The sequence below is a fragment of the Pinus tabuliformis genome, chromosome 1_2 (assembly GCF_031772625.1).
Source record: "Pinus tabuliformis cultivar Carrire ecotype Pingquan chromosome 1_2, CPIR1, whole genome shotgun sequence".
NCBI classification, from domain to species: Eukaryota; Viridiplantae; Streptophyta; class Pinopsida; order Pinales; family Pinaceae; genus Pinus; species Pinus tabuliformis.
Genome location: NC_142298.1, coordinates 374,308,973 through 374,332,665, shown reverse-complemented (window position 1 = coordinate 374,332,665; position 23,693 = coordinate 374,308,973). Strand labels below are relative to the sequence as shown.

The window sequence follows — 23,693 nt, the reverse complement described above, 5'->3', positions numbered from 1 at the left end:
ACCTAAGTAACAAAGCAAGATCTTAACCTAAATAACAGAAATTTTTCTATGAATGCAAGCAAAACACATAAAAGTACCCAAAGGAGGTACTGACACTTGGGTTGGGCCCAACCGCAAGAGATATAGCCTCCTAAGAAGTCTTAGAGCTAGTGCAAAGTGATATTCATCTCCATTACTCAGAAAATAATCGTGTCACTGAACTGTTTATAGCAAGAGCTCGAAAATGAGCTGAAATGTAGAGTTGCACTAAAATGTGAAAAAGAACTATTCAATAGCTAAACTACCAAGGCTTGAAGCCTTCCTACTTATGCAATGCGAGGACTCCCAATAGTCCTCCTTAACTTTAGGAGCTTGGGTGCTCAAAACTGCAGTTAATTAGCCACTTCACAAAACCTACTCGGCTACCCCTTGAAATCATCTTTGGTGGGTTGTTGAACTCCGATTTGATGGTGGAGAACTCAAGGAAGGGATAATTTAGTGCAGGAGACACCCTTCCTACAAATCCTTAACCTTTTTCCTTCGTATTTCGCTGTCAACATGCTCATAAATTCTTGACCTTGGTCCAAAAGATGTCCAAAAATCTACAAGAAGCATGTATTAGACTTTGTGGTCAAGTGACCATTCTCATTCATTCAATTAACATAAATATATTCAAAAGCATGCATAAAACTATGAAGAATGGTGGATTAATCAAGAATAATAGAAAAAATGAGCCCATAAAGTTACCCATTTTTGGGGCTCATCATCACCCCCGTGCTAAATGTGTTGCTCATCCTCTGAGAAATTAATCCAGCTCATCATCTTTGATTGCTTTGACTGCCTCTCTAACATCCCAACCTTTCGAGGTGATGTCCTCGTCTCGGTCATGAAACCTTACTTTTCTCTCTACTTCCTCCCATTGCCTGTGTACTTCTTCTTCTTTGACCCCATTCAATAATCCTAAAAGCAATGGAGGACTGAACTTTAGGCCAATCCTGGTGGCCAGCAGATTTTTCATTGATTGTTTATAAAGTGGTACTCTTTCCAAAGCCTCCCTCATCCTTGTTGGGGAGTGGTACTCTCTTATTTTCAGACTGTGGGACAATGTGTTCCATATCCTTGTGCAAGCATGAATGCAGTTATCACCAAGAAATCTTTCCATGTCTTCAAAGTGAGCAATGGCCTGAGCTTGCCTTTCAACGTAGTCTAGGAGAACCTGGGGGTCATTGGAAAGGTGCTGATGGGCATATATTAAAGCTAAGGGATTTTCTGGTTCTGCCTTGATCATGAGTGGCTCACTTAGCTCTCTGTCGATAATTTTCTAAATTTTTGCTACCATGTTTTCCTCATGGTTTAACCAAGAGGCCATGGCCATGAGTTGCACATCTCCCAATGTAGCATTGGGGTCCCATAGATTCATGTTTGGAAGTGCTAAGTTGTGTAAACATAATTCTTCTAACTTGCCCTTATCTTTAGCTGAGCTATTGTCACACAAATACGTAAACTGATTGTAATTCTAAAATGGAATGGTGCCCCTTTGGGCCAATGTGTTAATTTGAACTTGTAACCATTGATATTTAAGATGTAAGGCATACGACTTAGCAGGTTACCTACACTGTAAGGCTTCTACTGCCCAGCTGACCATGTAGGCCATTTGGGCTTCTTTTTCTTGCACCTATTGTTTTAAACCCTGTATCTCTTCTACTGCCTGAGACTCTTTTTCCTGCAGTAGTTTTGTTAGCATCTCAACATCAGCTTACAACTTTTCCTCTCTCTACTGTTCCTCAATTGTTTCCTTTTCTGCTGGAGGTCCTTCTTGCTGTTGCTGCTCTCCCAAAATGGACAACCGATCTTCCTTATGACCTTCCTATAGCAGCAACTGCCTTTTCAGCACCTCATTCTCTTCCTGTAATTTGGCTCTTTTACTGATTTCTATGTGCCTCACCATGGCCAACTCTTTCCTTGATTCTTTTAGCTATTCTTCCATGTGGCCTATGTCTACCAAACCCTTGGATTTGGTAATCCTCATCCAAGTGTGAGTCCTAACCCGTTCTTGTTCCAATGCAAATAAAAGTGGTACAACAAACTTCTGTGGGATGATCTTCCAACCTTCTAATAGGTTGTAATATGAGCCCAAGCTAGGCTGAAGGCTTGGTTCTAGCATCGCCTTAGTCATTTGCTCTCCCTATGATTGTTTGGCTGCCTTCTCCTCCAATTTCTCAGTCTCTTTTAACTTAGCTAGAGTTTCCTGTAGAGATGTTTCAACTTCCTGTAGATCTGCCTTTGAGTCCATCATCCTAATTCTCTCTCTCTAGGTGGAGGTTTTTGGGATTCCTCTTTCATAGGTGATAGATATCTTGGAAGGAGACTCTTCCTTCTGTTTAGGGGTAGTGTCCTCAATGACAATTGGTTCCTTTGATTGTGGCTGGGGTTTTCCCACTTTGATCCTTTTTGTTTTCTAGGTGTTCTTAATGCAACAAGCATAGCTGCTACCTCCCTTGCTAATGTCTCAAGGGATTTCTCTTCCTGCTATTCTTTTTCTTTGCTTCCTGTAGAAATCTCCATGTCCACTGTTTATGTCTGTGTTACTGATATTTTAGGGTGTGTCTTTCCCTTTTCTTTCTGTTTGCCTGATTTGGTTGTGGTAGCCTTCATTTGGGCTTTCTCGTCCTTTACCCCTCTAATCTGTGTCCTCTTTTCCCTTGTTGTTTTTGCTGTTGTTTGTTCCTCTATTTTAGGCCTAGCAGTCTTGCCAAATTCTTCTTTTTATTTCTTTTCTTCCTCTGTTTTTCCTTCTGCTTGAATGTCATGTTCTCCCTCATCATTGTTTTTCTCAATTTCTTCAGTTTGCTCCCCCTCCCCATTGTTGGATGGGGTGATGTTCTCAGCCAAATTTCTAATGTTATCATCCTTGGAAATATTTCTGAAGGTTTCCCAGGATATGGGGATAGTACAGGTGTGTAAAGCATCCTCCACCAATAGTGTGATGAGCCCATGATGGGCCAACTGATCTGGGATCCCTTCATTTAGCTTTGTACCACATGCAATTAAGGACTGAAGAAGGAAATATCGGATGCTCAGTTTCTTGGTTGGAGGTAATTCCATCCCATACCTTAGTTCATGTAGCAACTTGAAATGGTATCCATAAATGATGTTAAACCTCCTTTCACATGTGATACACTTCATTATTTGATAACTAACTTCACTCTAGAGAGGAGGCAAGCTGCTCCTTCTAACCTTGTTTTTGTCTTCTACAGGATGCTCCTCAGGTAGAAAAAATGTTTTCTTAGCAACTTGTCCCAATGATCTCTCCTCTTTGCTCAAAGGGAGCCCCAATGGTAGGCCAGTAATTATACTGATGACCTCAGGGGTAAGTTCTAGGGTCAAACCCCTAAAACTAACTATGGCATTTGTCTTCGAATGTGGTCCCAGTGACATTAAAAACTCTTCAGATATCTCCTCATCATAACCCTGAATTTTGTCAAAGAAGGATATCCAATTTTCCCAGGTGAAAAGGTCCACCACCTCAGGGTGCTCATGTAGCTTGCGAGAGTCTGAGGGCTCTTTCCTTATGAATCCTCCTAGCATGTTGTTGAGTGCTCTTTTTATGTTTTAACCAGAAAATAAAATGCTTAGGAAGACAAAGAGTCAATCACTGAAACAGAGGATAGCTGAATTCGATTTCTTCTAAACCCAAGAAGGAATTTCTTGTGTGTTCCTTACAATATGAAATAACAATAATTTCCTTGTTCTAAAGCTACTATCACCCAGAATTTGACTGTCTGTTTATGAAAAGAAAAAACTTGTTTTTACAGAACAGAGCATAAGGACATGGGTTCTTTCCTTAACACATAGATAAATATGTAAATTCGGGTTTTTTTCCACACACACAGGCTGGCCTCTACTATTGCATGTATCTTCCTTACAGGAGAATTTAAAAATGATGAGGAGATTTTAGAATGCAAAGAAAGAACTCGATAAACTCAGTGAAATATGGAGGCAAACTTTCACTTTTTTCTCAATGCACAGGAAGACTTTTAATTTTGTTTCTCAATCTAATGTTCTTCAATTCACCACCTTGCACAAACAAATCATGCACAGATATTGAAATTTGATGAAAATTCTGGGTTTCTTCTCCGCAGAGCTATTCTGCCTTTCCTGTAGAAACCTTCCTGTAGAACTTTCACAGCTCCTATAGAATAGAACTGTGCTTCCGGTAAAGCCTGATAGGCAGGAGATTTTCGAAAACAGACAAAAAAATAGTGGAGGATGACTAGTTAACTGCTCTTAAAGTGGCGGATGCGTACTCCAGTTGAGAATGTCGTGAGTGCAAAATGAACAGAAGCTGGTGCATGTTTCAACTGAGCATATTTTAACTACGGTGTGATTCGTGGTGAGGGGATGAGGTGGCCAGAACGGACCGTTGATCCGACGTCACAACCATAATGTTTCTGCATGTTTTTGACCACCATCACCTCCTTTCTCCCATTATCCGCCGCCACTAGTACTAGTCCCGATGATTTCTTCCCGAATGGACACTCCACACGTGTTGGCTGCACATCTAATCAGAAATTTCGAATGTAACGGCGCTCGTTTGGATTCCACGAGGATGTGTAACTGGCCGAGGGTGGCTAGTTGACTGGCCATTGATTCCACTCAATCCAAATGATTCCCATAGTCATTCAGCCTTAAAATATGATTTATGCAATTGAACAACGATATTAGGCATTTACTTGCATGGTCGCGGCCATGTTATGCAGATTTCGAATTTTGGAAGCCATTCCTTTGTTTGTTGTTGCTACATGCACAATGCATGCTTGGCCTTAGCTGTTGCTGATGTTTAGACATTCAAGTAGAGCTCCATGCATGTTACTTCTACCATACTTTGTTGTCCCCATCTCTAGAGTATGTCTTTAAGAGGGATCAGCTGCTACAAGAATCCTATAGGATGTCTTGTAGCTGCTTCTCCCCCTGGAATGCAAGCTAGAATGAGCAGGGCTACACTATTCACGAGGGTCTTGGCCAATGAGGACTCTAGATGGAAGGTATCAGGTATGGCGAGTGACAAACTATTGATTAGATTTGTCATTAAAAAATTTTGCTGACAGTATGAAGGAAATAGGATTTCTGTGTGTGACTATGCAGGGACATGAAAATGAGTGCAATGGAGGTGTACAGAGATGGGAAAAGGGTGACATATGGCAATGGATGGAAGCAGGTATGTTTATAGGCCTCATAGATAGATTCCCAACCTTTGGTTCCTCTTCTGAGATCGATTTTGGCTTGTCTGTAGGTTCTACAGGATCTTCCTGTAGAAGACACAAAACTTCCTGTAGAAGGTGAAATCTTGGCCCGAATGAGACCAAATCTTAGAAAAGGATAATAGTCGTGCAGGAATGGATTGTGAGGGATGCTCACAGCCTGGTGCTGACCTCTGTCTTTGTCTTGTATGATCCTCCTAACCTGCAATGTCCTTCCTGCGACCTGCAATTTATTCAACAGAAATTATGTTTATTTTTTTCTTTTTCTTTTTTCTTTTTTCTCTTTCTTTTTTTTAGTCTGAGATAGCTGGGACACCTCCAGGAGGTTTTCACCCTCACTGTCGACCCTAGGCACCTCCAAGAGGTTTTCACCTAAGGATATTTTATTCTTTTTTCTTTTTCTGTTTTTTTTTCTTTTTTCTTTGTGTTCAAGGTGTGGGTGGAGTGGAGACTGGGGCTTGCTCCACTACCAACACTGATTTATCCATACTTTCAATGAACTCCTGATTAGAAAGGGTCTTCTTGTATATTTTCAATCGATGCCCATTGACGAGCATGGGGATGGCTTCTTCATCAGTGGTCCTGATAAGGACTGAACCATTGTTGTTGCACTTCTCCACTATATATGGTCCCAGCCATCTTTTCCTCAACTTTCCTTTGAAATCTTTGTATCTTGAATCATATAACAACGCCAAATATCTTGGCTGAAATTTCTTTTCTTTAAGGTGTCGGTCATTCCATATCTTTCTTTGAAGTTGGATCACCTCTGAGTGGAGAAGGTCCTACATTCTCTGTTCATCTAGTCCATTCAGTTGAAGTAATATTTATTGCTGTGCATGGCTGAGATCTAGGTCCAGCTGAGCTTCCAACCTCAATGTGTTATATTGAAATTCTATGGACAACAAATCGTTCTTCCTGTAGACCAGCTCATAAGGTGTGAAACTTGTTGTAGTTTTCCAGGTAGTGTTGTAGGCCCAAGTGGCCTCAACTAAGCGATTTGCCCAATCTTTTCTACTGTTGCTCACCACTTTAGTCAAAATCTCTTCCAAAGCTCTGTTAGTGACTTCCGCCTATCCATTTGCTTACGGAGGATAAGGGGTGGAAGTTCTGTGCTTAATCTTATGATGAGTGAGCAGGTCTTCAATCAGGTTAGTGGTAAACTAACTTCCTTGATCTACGACTAATTCTCTTGGGTAGCCAAACTTGTAGAATATATTTTCCCTGAAAAACTCAACCACTTTTTCTTCTGTTGCTACCTTGATTGCGTTTGTTTCTACCCACTTTGTCAGGTAGTCCATGCACACAATGATGTAAGACTTTTGTTTTGAAGGAGGGTTGATAGGACCCACAAAGTCCATGCCCCACTTCTCAAATGGCTTGAAATTCACTTCAAGTTGGAGGGGCATTTCATCGCTTGGAGTCAATTTCCCCATCTTTTGACATCAGCCACATTCGTTGATCTATCTCCTGACATCTTGATGAAGAGTGAGCCAATAGTAGCCTACTTGTAGGATTTTCAAGGTGGTTCTTTTTGCTGCAAGGTGGCCTCCACAAGGCCCATCATGACAGGTTAGGAGGATGTCAAAAAATTCCTCCTCCCTGACACAACACCTCAAAATCTGATCCAAGCCAAGCTTAAACATGTTTCTCCCAATCCAAATGAATGGGGTGCTTTTCCTCACGACCTTTCTCTTCTCTTTTGAGGATAGGTGTGGTGGGAACTGTGCTGAAACCAAGTAATTTGCTATATCAACAAACCATGGAGAGAGTACTAAAATAGCAAAGAGGTGTTCATCTGGCATTTGATCATCCACCATCCCTTCTTCACCTGCAAGCAAATCTAGTCTAGACAGAAAATCAACAACAACATTTTCCTTACCTGGCTTATCAACAATGGTCAAATCAAATTGCTACAATAAAGGTAACCATCTAATGATATAAGCATTTACATCAGGTTTTATTCATCAAATACCTAATTGCAACATGATCAGTGTGTACAAATGTTTGATAACCATTGATGTAGTGTCTGAACTTGTTTAGGGAATGGACTACAGCTAGGAGATCTTTCTCGGTTATAGTATAGTTTAACTTTGCCTTGGATAGGTTTTTACTGACAAAATATATGGCATACAGTAGATTCTCTTCAACTTGTCCTAAGGCTACTCCTATTGCTTTGTTGAAGGCATCTGTGTGAATGTGGAGAGGTAGGGCCCAGTTTGGACCTCTCAGGATTGGGGCAGCTACCAGCTTACCTTTCAATGCATCCAGATTCTCTTGACAATTGTCATTCCATATAAACTCAACATCCTTCCCCAAAAGACCAAACAATGAAGAGGATAGCTTACTGAAATCTTTAATGAATCTTCTATAATATCCTGCTAAGCCTAGAAAACTCTCAACATCTCTTACCTTTTGAGGAGGTGGGACCCTTTGGATGATAGAAATCTTTTTTGGATCCACCTGTAATCGTTGCTGAGAAATTGTATGACCTAGCATGGTCCATTCAGTCATTAGGAACTCACATTTTTTAGGACTGAGGTATAGGTTCATTTCCATAAACTTGGTTAAAACTTTTCCTATGTTAGTCAATGCTGCTTGGAAGTTAGAACCATTAGGGGTAAAGTCATCCATAAAGATTTCCACCGAATCATGAACCAACTTAGCAAATATGCTCAGTACTTCTCTCTGGAAACTAGCAGGAGCATTGCATAACCCAAAGGGAATGGCCCGGTAGGCAAAGGTACCCTATGGACAAGTGAAAGTGGCCTTATCTTCATCTTCTGGGCTGATTTGGATCTGATTATAACCGCTAAACCCATCTAGGAAAGAAAAGAGCTTCTTCCCTGCCAGGCCATCTAACACTTGATCTATGAAAGGCAAAGGGAAATGGTCCTTCTTGGTATCTTTGTTAAGTTATCGATAATCTACACAGATTCTCCACTTCCTATTTTTCTTAGGCACAAACACCAGAGGAGAAACCCACTCCCTGTCAGAGATGGGGTAGATGAATCCTTCATCCAACAACTTTTGCAGTTCTTCTTTGATAATGTCCTTAAGGGCTAGATTCATTCTCCTCTGAGGCTACCTGACGGGTTTACAATCATCTTTAATGTAAATGTGATGGGTGCAGACTGAAGGGTGGACTCCTTTCATCTCCTTATAGCTCCAAGCAAAAGCATCCAAATGGTTGTTCAATAAGCTATATAGCTCTTTCTATTTGGAGGGGGATAGGGATGAGTTAATCTTCAAGGTTCTTTCAGGGCCAAATTCCACATTCTTAACTCAGGGAGAGGTCAAATCAGCCACACATAGATCCACTAAAGCACTAGCTTGGGTGTCTTCTACCAAATCTTCTAATGGAAGCACACTGGGAGGTGGATTTTGAATCAAATTCTCAATAAGGTCATCCTCGGTTTGAGGACCTCCCCTGGTGGCTTCCACTGTGCATAAGGGTGCAGAGTGGACTTCATCCTCATCTTCCTCCTCCAACTAGAGAGGTAAGTCATGTTCTAGCAGAGGTTGGGCAGGAGGATATAAGACTAGCTATTTGGACATAGGCCCATTCTTAATGGTCATGCTCCCAACTCAACAACTAATGTAAGCATCTGCAGTAGCTAACCAAGGCCTTCCCAAAATGAGGGGGTATCCAACGAGTTTTGCCTTTGGCTGAAGGACCAAGAAGTCCACAGGGTACTCCTAAGAATCAATGGAGACCATTACATCTTCCACAATCCCTTCGAGGGTCATGGTGGAGCGATCTGCTAACTACAGCACTGTCGAGGTATTTCTTAGGGAACTATGAAGGTTGATTTTGAGCATCGTGTCCCTGGTAATCACATTAATCACAACCCCTAGATCAATCAGCGTGTGGAGGATTATGGTGCCATTGATGTGGACATCGACTACAGGACTCCCAGGGTCCAGATATTTTGGACAAATGAGTTGTCCCAACATCAGGTTAGACAGTTGTCCTATGACATTGATGGTTGGGGCATCTCTCTTGCACCTGTCTGGGTGCCTGAAACACTTCTCTTTGATCAATTTGTTGTAGATTGGTACATCTTTTATGGCCTGGAGAAGTGGTATTTTTACACATAACTATTTAATTTCTCCCAAAAGTTCAGTTTCTTCTGGGTTTGGTTGCGTGGTTCCAGTTAGTCTCTCAGGAAAGGGTGGAATGGCTTTGGGTTCACTTTCTTGTTTCTCTTCCTCATCTTCCTTAGGAGAAGGTTGGCTATCTGGGAGTACCTTCCCAAATCATAGGTTGATCTCCTGAATCTCCACAACATAGGTAGCGCATGTTGTCTCTCCAGTATATACTTGTTGGGCATGTCTGTTATTAAGGTTCAGGTTCAGTTGAGCAGGCATCTAGGGTTGTCTTAGACGAGAAGGAGGTAATGGTTGTGGTTGAGCAGGTGGTGGAGGAAAAATAGTGGGAGGAGGGTTGTACTGGGGCCTCCACCCCTGTTGAGGTGCATTCCACTGAGGTTGTGGCTAAACATGAGAATGAAATGAATGAGTAGCAGGTTGAGTATGGTATTTAGATGGGTATGACCAAGGAGGGTGTGCGGACCAAGAAGGATTAGTAGGGCGGCCCCAAGAAGGTATGTGAGTGGATTGGCTGGGGTTGTAGTAAGTCTGGAATGTCCCTTGCATCCCCTGCTGGTAAGGTCTAGGTCCATGTGGCCTCGTTTGGTTTAGGAAGTAGAGTGGTTCAGTGGCTCCTTCAGCCCCTTGGTATAGAGCTTTAAGTCCAGGTAAGGTTGGGAACTAGTTTGTAGGGTGGTTTTCCTCACAAACGAAACATATCTCTATTGAGTGCAATGGACACTCATTCCGAGGATGCTTCCTTATGCATCTGGGACAAAAGATGGCAAAAGCCCTCTCAGGTTCCTCTTGCTTCTATTGGATTCAGAAGGTATCCGTTTGCATGGCAATGGTCTATCTCACCTCACTTTTAAGGTCTTCCATATGATTTACAAACTCATGTTTGGAAAAGGTGGCACTGGTTGAAAGTTGACTCCCCCTACCTCTTTTCCGGGCTACCCTATAATGCTTTCTAGAGACAACCTTTATGTCATTGTAAGGTAGTTGGTAGATGTCTCCCCGAGCCAACAAATGGAGGGTATCTAGAAGGTCTTCAGGGACACGTCGGAGAAGAGCCAGCTTCATATATTCAAGGTTAAGTGTGCACCTGACACTTTTATAACAGAGTTGGAACCTTTCTTCATAGTCTTCTAAAGATTCATCACTTCCCATGGTCATCCGAAAGATTTCTCCCTTTGTTTCGTTTAACCTATAGTAATCCTGGTATTTGTTGATAAAGGCTTGCTGCATTTGAGCCCAAGTTGTGATATTGTTTCTAAGTAACCCCATGAACCATCATAGTGCTGCATCCTTGAGGGTAGAGGGAAAGAGTTTCAACTTTTTCTCATCTTCTGCATAGTCATAAGTTTGACAAAGGACAACAAACTCAAACAAGAAGGTACCAGGGTCTTCAGTGGTCAATCCATGGAAGTGAGCTAAGGCTGAGGGACTTATGTTTTTCTTTTTTGTGTCCCCATTGGTCTCTCGGATGGGAAAGGAACCTTCTATTCTCTCCTCATCTCCTATACCATTTCTATGTTCAGCCATGGTTTCAAGAGGAATGTTTTCTTGCTCTACTTCTATTAGAGGATCTTCATATATCTCTAGGGGTTCACTGCCACCAAAAAAGAGAGAAGGGTGACTCATTGATGTGGTGGAGGTGATGGGTAAAATTTTTCCTAAATTGTCTCTCTTCCTACGAGGCATGAAAGGAAATATTTTTTGTTGTTTTTTGTGTTTTTCTTCGCTTGTACCTACAAAACTAAAATTGATTGAACAACAAATTGCAACTAACTAAAATAAACATTGTTGGAATGAAAATTGCAGAATTGAAATGAAAGTAGGAAATGACTAATGTATGTTGCAGAATTAAAATTGTAGAATTGAAATGCTAATCTACGCTTTCAGAATCGAAATTATGGAATTCAAATGCTAATATACGCTTGCAGAATTGAAATTGCGGAATTGAAATGCTAATCTAAGCTCACAGAATTGAAATTGCAGAATCGAAATTCTAATATAGGAAAGCAGGAAATTTCTAATCTACTTTTGCGGAAATGAAATTATAGAATGGAAATGAAACAACTACTCTACTCTTGCTGAAATAAACTACTTAGCAGAAGGTTGCAATAGAAGATCTAAGAAAAGCGGCAATCACAAATACTCTGATGCTTCCCCAGCAATGACGCCAAAAGGATGATGGGCTCCAGTATTGTAGCAATGATGATGCAACTCCTGGGACTCCCTTCTTTACTTTTATCAACCCGGTTGTTCGTAACAAACTTGGAAGTGACGGTGTTGTATGCACAAGTACTAGCTCTTGCTGCAAGCTGTCACTTGATCAGCTGGAACAAGTTCGCTAGGAGCTGAAGCCAACTTCTATGAGCTCTTAGAAGAAGCTTTTAAGTATGATGGATGAAAGCTAACTCAAAAGAGGCTAGTCTACTTGAAGAAAGAAGCAGAAAGCTGAAAGGAAATGCAAACCCTAGCAAACCCTAATTTTCCTGACTAGCACTTCTGGTGCAAGAAAAGAGATGAAAGTTGCTAAAATGGACGCCATCGACTCTTGGAAAGGTAAATTACATGTGACTAAGCTACTTCTAAATTAAAATCAAGAAAAATCATCTTTTTGTATTTTTGAGTAAGTTTGCAGAATTATTATGCATGTGCTTTAACTGTTTTCGACTATGCAGAGGTTGATTGGCGAAAGGAAATGGAGTGGGTGTTGGAAGGAGGTTGCGAAGGTGAGAAGCGGGCCTAAGGGGTCTCTAGCACCCTTCTAGAGAATTTCACAGTGATCAGATCTTGAAAAACTGCTCACGTGAACTTTTACTGGAAGTCTGCAGGGGTTCTACAAGAAGTTCTTCAGGAAGTTCTACAGGAATGACTGAAAGTGGTCATAGAGGGTTGATGGTGGAGAAACAGTGGGAAAGTGGAAATGAAGGATGGATAAGGATTTTAAGGGGTCTAGGAATTGGTAAATGAAGTTAAGGAGTGATGAAGGTGGTTTGATTTGTACAAGGATGGAGGGAGCAATGTTGCACAAAAATGTAGAAATTAGGGAAAATTTGAAAAGTGTGGCAAATGAAGGGAAGCAATCTTGGGTTAAGGTTGGAGTAGGTTGTATGATGGAGGAAGGGTAGGTAGGGATGTATTACAGGTGCTCTGCACACTATTTGCCAAAACTGATTGAACAAAGACTGCCAAAACCAAATATCTATCTATTTTGACCTAATTTGACCTAAAAACCAAAAACATTATGAACAGAAGTTTATAGACAAAAAATCATGCAAGAATAGATCTAAATATGCAAGAACAACTGATATCAACTTTTCCAACTTAAAATCTTACACTAGCAATTGCATTGGAAGGCAAAAATAATGTTTTTGTGGCAGCAAGTATGCCTTGGTCTCAACTCATGGTCCCAAGGAGGGAGAGATGAGATCAGGGACTTCTTGATGGCCCTTTTGTAAATATTTTCTATTACCAAACTGTCAAATCAACCTAAAGCATAAAAACTATCTTAATCATGAAAAACAACATAAGTAACAAAGCAAGATCTTAACCGAAATAATAGAAATTTTTCTATGAAAGTAAGGAAAACACATAAAAGTACACAAAGGAGGTACTGTCACTTGGATTGGACCCAACCCCAAGAGCTACAACCTCCTAATAAGTCTCAGATTTGGTCCAGAGTGAAATTCATCTCCATTACTCAAAAAATAATCATGTCACAAAACTGTTTACAGCAAGAGCTCGAAAATGAGTTGAAATGTAGGGCTGCACTAAAGTGTGAAAAACAATTGTTAAATAGCTAAACTACCAAGGCTTGAAGCCTTCCTACTTATGAAACATAAGGACTCCCAATAGTCCTTCTTAACTTTAGGAGCTTGACTACTCAAAACTACAGTTAATCAACCACTTCACAAAACCTGCTCGGCTGCCCCTTGAAATCATCTTTGGTGGGCTATTGAACTCTGAGGTGATGGTGGAGAAATCGAGGAAGGGATAATTTCGTGTAGGAAACACCCTTCCTACAAATCCTTAGCATTGTTCCTTCAGATTTGGCTCTCAACTTGCTCATAAATGCTTGACCTTGGTCCAAAAGATGTCCAAAAATCTGTAATAAGCACATATTAGACTTTGTGGTTAAGTGACTATTCTCATTCATTCAATTAACATAAATATATTCAAAAGCATTCATAAAACTATGAACAATGGTGGATTAATCCAAAATAATAGGAAAAATGAACCCATAAAGTTACCCATTTTTGGGGCTCATCAAAGTCTCTCTATACATTTTTGCTAAGGATTCAGTGAAGGGTTTATCAAAGAAATGAAAGAACTATTTCAAATAATTATCTTAATTTATAACAATAATTGGAGTATTTAGTTTCCATAGGAATTTTGCTATGGTGGGATTGGGTTCAGTGAAGCTATAGGGCTGGCCTCATTGTGTTTTAAGGACTCGAAAAATAGTTCAGGATATTTTCGGATCTACTTTGGTATGACTGCTTGCATGCTTCAAAGTGAGTTTCTAAAATTATTATTGGCATCAATGTTGGAGGTCTCAGAGCTATAAGATAGTGCCATGACTTTGAATATTTTCCAACCAAATATGTCGGTGGCATACTTTTGAGAGCTGGAGGGCAAATACTCATTGTTGCTTTATATTCCTTTGGGAAGATTAATAGTGTGGGACTGGGTTCACCCAATATGAAAAGTTCAAGTGCTTGGATGTGTATTTGAAGACTTAGTGAACAACTAAGATTCTATTATGGGAATTGCTAAAATTTTGGTATGTGGGGAGGATCCTCAGAGGAAGAAAATCTAAAAACCTAGTGCACAAAGTTTCCTATGAAAATATAAACCTTCTTCCTTTCTTGGTGGCATGGGAAGTTAGGTTGTTTTGAAATGCTCAATATTTTTACGAGAGGTGAATATCTCCCTTTAACATGGAGTGCATAGTTTGGTGATACTTGATCATAGTCATGAAGCTATTATTAAATTTTTCGTAATATTATTGTTTCTTGATTTGCTTTGATATAATTCTTTTACCTGTCACCAAATATTCTAGTCCCTCGCACTTACTTTTCAACATTCATATACTTCCGCTATTGCTATGTGACAGATGTCGATTTTGTAGCTTAGAATCAATACCATTTTAAAGTTGCACGTGCACATATGCAGAACACTTGTAATGAGAAGAGTGACATTTGATATAGTATTCAATGTTTAATTACCAATACACAATGATATATCCATGAGACAGAAATGTAAGGTAGACCAGTGCCACTGGATAATGTAGCCATAAAGAAAATAAATGTGAATTGAATTCTTAAATCACTTCATAAATGCTTGTACCTCAAAAGTACTCAGTATTTTCCAGTGCAGTTTGGTATATCATGTTGGTGGTGGGTACTAGACTTACATTCTGTGCTTCTTCAAGGACAACTTCATTAGTGTTCAACTCTTGTTGGTGACTCGGCGTCCTTGTTTTCATCTCAATTCTTAGTTAGAGCTTTGACCTCCTAGTTTCTAGATGCTAACTCTGTAGCTTGGCATCATTTCCATATCAAACTTGCACTTGCACATATGCAAAACACTTGTAGAGAGAGGAAAGACATATGATGTGTTATTAAAAGTGTGTAATTTATCCATAAGAATGATATATCTGTGAGAGAAAGATGTATGGTAGAGAAGCAACATTGCATAATGCAACCATGACAAAAGGACATGTGAGGATTTATGAGAGGCTTAGATTCTAAGCCCATAGGAAGTATGGTATAATTATATTAAGGGACCATTACATATTCTGGTACTTATTGCGTTAACACTGAACAACCTGATTTAAGCATGCCATCTTATCTTTAGATATCTTAACTATTCCACGTCAATTCATTGAGTTGCAGATAAACTGGAGTTACCATAACCTTCTGCGTGGCAGGTTCCAAGTAGAAGCTTAGGCTGGTATGCTCTCAGTGTTGAATTCTAGACACATATGTTAGTTTCTGTTGCACACAAAGAGAACAAGATGGAAATAAATTAATTAATCTACTCATGGTTGGCTTCCTTGTATGTAAACATCAATTTGTAAACAATCTTTGTGGCCTCCAATTGCACTTCCTGCATACTTACAAGGTGTCACCATGCTAGGTATAAGATGCTATTGTGACAATATTTATTTTACTATAATTATGTTTCATGTAATGATTGTTGATGCCAAGTTAGTCAACCAAACGATGTTGTTGTTGTATTGTCACTTTCAAAAACCTAACACTAAAGGTGCTGATATGAAAATATTTCTTGTACTTTAATTCTTATTTATGTAATGATTGTTGATGCCAAGAACACTCAATGAATTGATGCTGTTGTAAATTATAAGTTTGTGAGTCAACTTCGTTGTATTGTCACTCCATAAATCTAACACCAAATCCTTGGTACAAGGACCTAAAGACTCTATGCGTTTTAGGCCAATCGTTGATTGAAGGGCATGTACATACTCTATGCATCCAAGATTTACTTCATCTGGGAATAAAATTGTTTTTGACAATCTATTTATTCCATTACCTACCCAACCATAAGTGAGGTCCCTACGGCTTCCCAACAATTGTACCATTTATGTCTCACAATAATAATTCAAACCAAGCCAAAATGAACATAGTATTCTCCTCACACTATCATAAATGTAGGTGTATGTTTTTGGGTGCCTCCTTGTGCATCGACTAGACCTCCTTGGGGCTAAGCAGGTCTAAAGTTTAGTTTCTTTGGGATCTCTTTCTATAATTCTGAGTTTCCTCTTTATATTTTAACAAGAAAAGTAGAAAAAGTTGTAAGACTATGAGTCACCACATATCAGCTTTCTTGTTTAAGATTTTTCTATAACTGAAATAAACAATACTTCTTATTCCTCATTTTCTTTGTGGGTTCATATTAATCAAGGTACTAAATAGTATTGATGACTCAAATTTGGCACAACTAGAATTATCAGGTAAACTAGTCTTTCAACACCAATGTTTGGGAATTACAAAGGTGTCAATTATAATGTAACTGTTATGATGGATAAAGAACTCATGTATCCTATCAAGTATGGCCAACATGGTAGATCATACAATGGGATGCCTCTTCATATGATAGAGCAATGTAATCAGGTTCCAAAAGAGTGACTCATTAATTGCAAGATAAGCAGTATAATTTCTTTCAGTTACCATATATTACATATAGAGAATGTAGAACTCCCTCCAGACTAGATTGTCATGGAAAGCATATATATATATATATATATATATATATATATATATATATATATATATATATATATATATATATATATATATATATATATATATATATATATTTGTGTGTGTGTGTTTTGTACATTGATTCACTAGGGCTTCTTCTCCCTGCTCACATTTGATGGTCATAACTTCAACCTTATCCACATTACCATTTATTTTCCCAATCACTGGCTGAAGTGAAATTACATGGGACTTGCAGTTGTTTCTTGATATTACCAAACATATTACATGTACTAGGACTATTGTTGTTGATCAACAAAAGTTACGTATAGGCTTCCAAATTGTCTAATATAATTTCTTAGAACATTGATTATCTCCCAGGTTAGGATTTTTGTCCATGTAATACACCAGAAATACTATTCATTTGTACCAGATTTTATGGTATATTCATTGTAATTTTTTTCTTGCTCATGATATTAAAATTTAGTCTCGTGTGAAGGTTTTACAAGTAGGAGATGTTGATTTGTGCATTTTGATAGGCTTGTTGTAGGCATTGGAGACATTAGTCTCACTATAGATGGGAACACCCTTTTGAATGAAATGGCAAGTTTTACACATACTAATGAGGTTTTATTTAATAGCATTTTATTTTAATAAGATGCATGGTAGATTTTTCAGCTTCTGATATTTGTCAATCCGACATCATCGGTCATGTTTCTGAAAGAAGGTGAACTAGTCAATTCTAGTTGTTATATTAGCCACTAGTTTAGTTCAATTCTTTATGATGTGCCTTCTAATGTACATTGTGAATTTGGTTTGCATGTGGCCATGACTCTGAGGACTGTGAATAAGAAGTAATTTGAATATTAAAATGACTAATAGCCTTGAAGCTTGGCTGTAGAAAAGATACAGTTTTCTGGAGGGAGTTCTGCATTCTCTATATCTAATATATTATAACTGAATGAAACTGTACTGCTTATCTTGCAATTAATGAGTCATTTTTGTGGAACCTGATTATGTTGCTCTGTCATATGAAGAGGCATCCCATTGTATGATCTTCCATGATCCCCATACATGATAGGATGCATGATTTATTTATCCATCATTACAATTTACATTATAATTGACACCTTTGTAATGCCCAGACATTGGTGTTGAAAGACTAGTTTACCTGATAATTCTAGTTGTGTCAAATTTGAGTCATGAAGACTATTTTCTACCTAGAGCAATATGAGCCGATGAAGAAAATGAGGAATTTGGAGAGGTACCACATTTGAGATTAGTATCTAATGTGATTAAAGATAAACAAGTGTACGTCAATGCTAAACAATACCATGGAATTTTGCGATGTTGAAAATCTCGATCCAAAGAGGAATTAGAAAATAAACTCATCAAAATAAGGAAGGTAAGGAACAAAACAATGTTGCATTGGAGCATTTTAGGGCCTCTCACTCCTAGTTTCTCCCAGGAACACACACACACACATTCTAATAATCATATGTACAGAATTATCCCATGTTGGCATTGTTCCCTATATTTCTTTGGGAGGGACAACTACCCAGTGTCAGAATCCCTGCTCCTTCGCAACACTAATTCAAATGCACTTTCTCTCATCCTCTTTTGGCTAAGCCAAATTGTATTGGTTTCATCTTCCAAAGTAAGCATGCCAACATATTTGGTTATTGATATATTGGCATGTTTTCTGTCTTTTAGTGTATTGTTTCTCATACTAGATGTCTCCTCTTCAACCTTATCTACATGAATCTCGTCATCTTCATACAATGAAAAGAGCAAGGGGATGTGGTGCTCGCTTCCCAAATACAAAATTGTTGGAGACAAAAAAGGTTAATTCTAATGATGGGAAATTAACAGGCAGACAACATGCATAGGCTATTAGTTCATCAAGCATTGAAGCTTTGTAGTATGAAAATGGAAATATGAATTCTTCATAGGTACATAATAATTCAAGGTTTTCAAGATCAGAAGTTACAAGAATGTTAGAATCTTGTCCTGATGGAATAGGTTACATCTATACTCAAGGGAATGGAGGGTATCTTTACCACCATGCTAGTTCACATTTCCATTTATTGGGTTGCAGTCCTCTTTCAGATGGAAGTGGTGAAGTAGAGAGTGGGAAAGGTATGGGATATAACATCAAATGGGTTGCAACAGATAACTATTGTGATCCAATGAAAGTTTGACATCATTTTTGTTGTACTCTCATTTGTTTTAGTGTCATGTTTCATATCATTATAACACTGGAGCATAGGAGAAATTTACTTCAATTCAAGGAAAGTGAAACTTATGGTACTGGGGGGTGAGGAAGCTAAACTAAATCTTGCATATTTCTTTTTCCCAATGTTATCATATCAGAAAGAAGCTTGCTTCAGTTTTCTTTTTGGATGATGATGTTTGATGTAAAAATATCTTTGTAGCTTTGGTAAGATCCGTGTGCATTTGAGAGCCTAATTATGGAAGTAACCAAATGGAAGACCTACTACACTTAATCATGTTTATGATATAATGTTGACTGTTAGTATTATTGTGATTTAGTGTTCCATTGTTTGTTCAATATATTTACCTACACTATCTGGTATTTCTAAGAGGCAAATCATTCTTGGCTGGTTACCATTAGACAATTGATCAGGTCATGATTTAAATTATAAATTATTTTGTTCAGGGAAGTATGATTAACACTATGATGTTTGTACGGGTTTCTATCTGCACATATTATAAGACTACAATGGCATACAAAATTACCATAGTGAGGGCATGGTAATCAAAGAGCTAGACATGCAACAAAAGAGTAGTTATCTTTTTCAAAAACTATCTCATGCCATGATCAATATAATGAAGACTTAAGTATTTGGTGTAATGGTCATATATAAGCTTGACATAGCTACTCTTTTTGGGAGTCAAACCCATTTCCTACATTTCATTAAACCATTCATTTTCTTCTTGCAACTATCCTCCTTTATACAACCCTTCAATGAGTGTAGTATAAGTTGAAACATTTAATATTATAACTTTTCTAATAATATCATCATGGATTTTGTTTAGCTGTTGAACATTTCCCTTGAGGCAATTTATCTCCACAACTATAGAGAGAATTGTTGATGTAAGAACCAATCCCTGGTCTGATATTTGAAAGATAAGATTATTCACTTCATCTACCATTCGAACTTGAGAAAGTATGCTAATGAATGAACTGTAGCTAGCCATGTCAAGGAGAAGACCATGCTCTACCATTTGATTGTGTAGCTCGATAACATGTCCAAGGCTTCCCCTCTGCAAATGAGTTTCGATTGAAACTATATAAATTTAAAAGCTTGTTCTTGTTAATTTTAGGTAACAATGGTATATTCTATGCTTTAGAGCAATTTTACTTCAATTTATTTATGAGCCTAGTATCAATATTCAAATTAGAAATCACGTCAACATGATAGTAAAATGTAGATATAACTTAAACATAAATAGTAGAAGACAAGCCAAGACAGGTAGACACAAGATGTGTCACCAGCCAGGGACAAACCCCAATGTGGGAATATCCTTCATCATATATTGTTTTAGTCTTCAATACTTCAATAGAGAGAGATAATACAATTGACAAATCTGATAATTTATAACAACAACGAAATAACCCTAACCAGAAAAGTCAACATTGGTCAACAAGGCAGATTTGACCCTCAACAAATCCATCAACATCAATCAACTTCGGCCTCCAGATAACAAGATAAAACAACCCTCAGAATAGTGAAATTCAGCCCAGTCAAGGTCTGGTCAAACAACCCACTTGTAGTCAGCCCTAGTTGCAGTCAACGTTGGTCAACAATCAATGTTTAGCCTCGATTTATGTGCCCATAAATGTGGCTTGCCTAAATAGAGATAGCCCTCAGAAAAACACAGTCAAAGGACGTTAACACATGTTTTTCAATGCTTGGTCAAACTATCCAGAAATTTGGTCTCTTCAAATTTCGGCCTCTTGAAATTTTGGCCTCTTGAAATTTCGTTCTCTTGAAATTTTGCTCTCCAGAAATTTCAGACGTGTGGAGAGAGAGGCCCAGAAATTTGTATCCAACCAATGAGGAGAGTGAGAGAAGTGTGAAGATGAGTTTCCAAATGAGGCTAAGTCACCTTCTATTTATATGCAACGTTGAGGATGAACAGATGTGACTATTGGGATTTTGAGCCTACATAAGTTTGCTAACCGACTTTGACAATTTGACCATAATAAAGAATAAATTCATAACTTCGTTTATACATGTAAAAATTGGATGATATTTAGATCAATATTACACCTCTCTCATAGAGTAATAAAAGAAAAATATCAGTTGTCATAAATAAGATGACCCATGTGGAGTTTGGCCCTTGTTGCCAATTTTAATAGTTTTCGATCTCCTTTGATGAATTTGCTGTAGGAGGGAATTGACATCCTTCAAACTACCTATCCTGAAAAGAACTTTGATAAATGCATTATAAGTTTTTATTTGAGGCACAAAGTCTCCTTGTGAAATGAGATCATTCACAAGATCAAGAGCCTCCGACACTCTACTTTCCCGGCAATATCCATCAATAAGTAAATCATAGGTACAAAAGTCAGGAACGCAACCTGCTTGATGGATGGCTTGAATAATTTTAGGGGCTTCTACTAGCTTACCCCTATAACTAAAAGTTTCAACAACATAATTCCAAGTATTAGTAGGACAAAATCCCCTTGCAATCTTTAAATATTTCCATCACTAATTTGAGTTGTTGCATATGATCTAAAGCTTTAAGAAGCATATCGCAACAATGAACATCACTTGAAAGGACTTGTAATATTTCAATGACATCTAGCATCATTTGATTTTGTGCACAAGTCTTGTTCATCTTGTTAAGGACTATAGGTACTAAATAACCTGAATATGTAGGAATTAATGCCATAAAAATGCCCGAAATTGAGGTTTCATCTTTGCAGGCAATAAAAAAATGATCCATTACAACTTGTGCATCAATGTAAAACTTTTCCCTTATCAATATATGAATCCAAGTTAAGTGAACTATAGTTTTCTAAATATATTATTTTTCTAATGATTTGAAGAATTGCAATGCCAATCCAACATTATCCTGGATTTCAAGCAATACTTGAATTACAAGACATGGAATCAATTCAACTGATAATTCCTCCAGCGTATCCCAGTGATGTCCTATTAACAAATTACAGATAGTAGCAAGATTATTAGAATTAACTTCTTGAGTGTAAACACATTATTTTTGTTCTTCACATATTTCAATGTCAAGCTTTCGCGAGACTGAGTCTGCTAAAATATATCTTGTTCTAGTAGCATGATCGAGAAAATAATTAGTCTTGGGATAAAAATATTTTGTCCTTATGGCATGAAACCCTTGTCATCTTCCTAAACTATTTCGAATTTCAAGCCTTCTTAGTAGGGATATTGTTGCAAGTGCTATGGCTTTAACAATCATATGGGGTTTAAAACTTCTTATTTTAGCAGCTCTATATAGACAACATGGCCTCATTTTAATGTTGAGTTCAATGGAGTAAGAGGCCTTCCCTATCGGGGTCCCATTTTAACTGGGGTTTTCCCAACCAATATGTCATGTCGAAAAAAGGATAAGGCTAGGTGTTGTATTGGGGACTCTCGCAGAACTAATGCCCTTAGACCTCATTAATAAAAAGGCCAACATCCGAGCAATATTGTTCGCATCATTTTTTCTCTTCATACAATGATGTGGGTCCAATTAGCTATGGTTGTCTTGTTGTTCATAGATTGGTTTTATATATAGATTTCTTCTCACCTGGCATGGGACCAGTTCCATGTAAAATCAATTCTGAAATTTATCCTTCAAAATATAGATGTGTGGAGGCATTGCTGCAACCGTTTGTTGTATATTTACTTTGATTGTTTCAGATAGATTTCTATCTTTGATTGATGTGTTGGGCACATCCACAACATTTATAGTATTCATCTCTATTGTTGGGGTTGCATTCCCTTTTGCCCTTGCTTTTGTTCCTAAGATGAAAGGCTTTAGCTTCATGGAGGTTGATAAATTATGACAAGGGAGATCATAGAGTGGTACTATAGGCAAGGGAGGTTATTTTAACAAACCCCTTCTTGATGATCATCATACATTTTGAAGTATAAAATTAGATGCTGAAATCTCTCTTGAAAGAGGGCATTCAAATCAATTTCTGCAAATCTATGGATCGCATTTTTGAGGTATTATAGGAGAATGTACAACTTAAATGGCATATCACTAATCATATCAACAAGTTCTCATGGTGGGATATTGAAATGTTGTGCGTGGTGGCGATGTAGTAATTTTCACTATTTCTTGATAAGATATTGTTATTTTTTTTTTTAATTTCGTTGGATATGTTGGATAATGGATACTTCTACTTACATGATTCATCAACATCACCTTCGAAAATCGTTTTCATTGCTACCACTCCCCAAATATGGTAATTCTAATTTATCAATACATTTGCATATGAAAAGGATATATATTTTATGCTTTCCTTGATTTGGGATATACATCATTCTACTATATAGAAGTTGCGTCATTTGTAGATTAGGTTAGGAACAAACCAACGGGATTTTTTGGGTTACTCTCCTAACACTTGTGGTCCAAACACTTTAGGTATTAGTATTTGCATACTATTGTTTATGGGGATGATTGTCTTCCATTGGAAATACAAATATAGACTAAAGAAATGCATCAACATGTTGAGTTTAGGGTTGTTACACATTGGAGGTACAAGGAGGATGAGGAAACACACTCTTCCTTCATTGTTCAGATGGTCGAGTGGGCATGATGGGTGTTAATGTGGAATAGTGAGATTATGGATAGTAACCTACGGTTATTTCCCCAAGATGTAGACATGAAACCACCTTGGCCTTTCCCTTCCCATAAAGATGGCTGCCCACATATGGATAAATTCTGTAGCCCAACATGTGGCACAAATGATAGTTTCCTTCCTATAAGTAAGATGATAAAGTAAGTATGGTATTCTCAAAAACACCATATTATGATGTAATTTCTTTGCAATCTGCTTGTTTCAAAATTCATTTGTTAATCTTTTACATAATTTTTTTATTTATGTTGATTGAAATTTCTACCATCATAT

The 23,693-nt window shown here is 38.0% G+C and overlaps 1 pseudogene; it reads left to right on the top strand.

The window, feature by feature from the left end:
- Positions 1 to 5,017: 5,017 nt before the first annotated feature.
- On the top strand, positions 5,018 to 18,765 carry LOC149205936 (nuclear transcription factor Y subunit A-8-like; annotated as a pseudogene).
- The last annotated feature ends 4,928 nt before the right edge of the window (positions 18,766 to 23,693 follow it).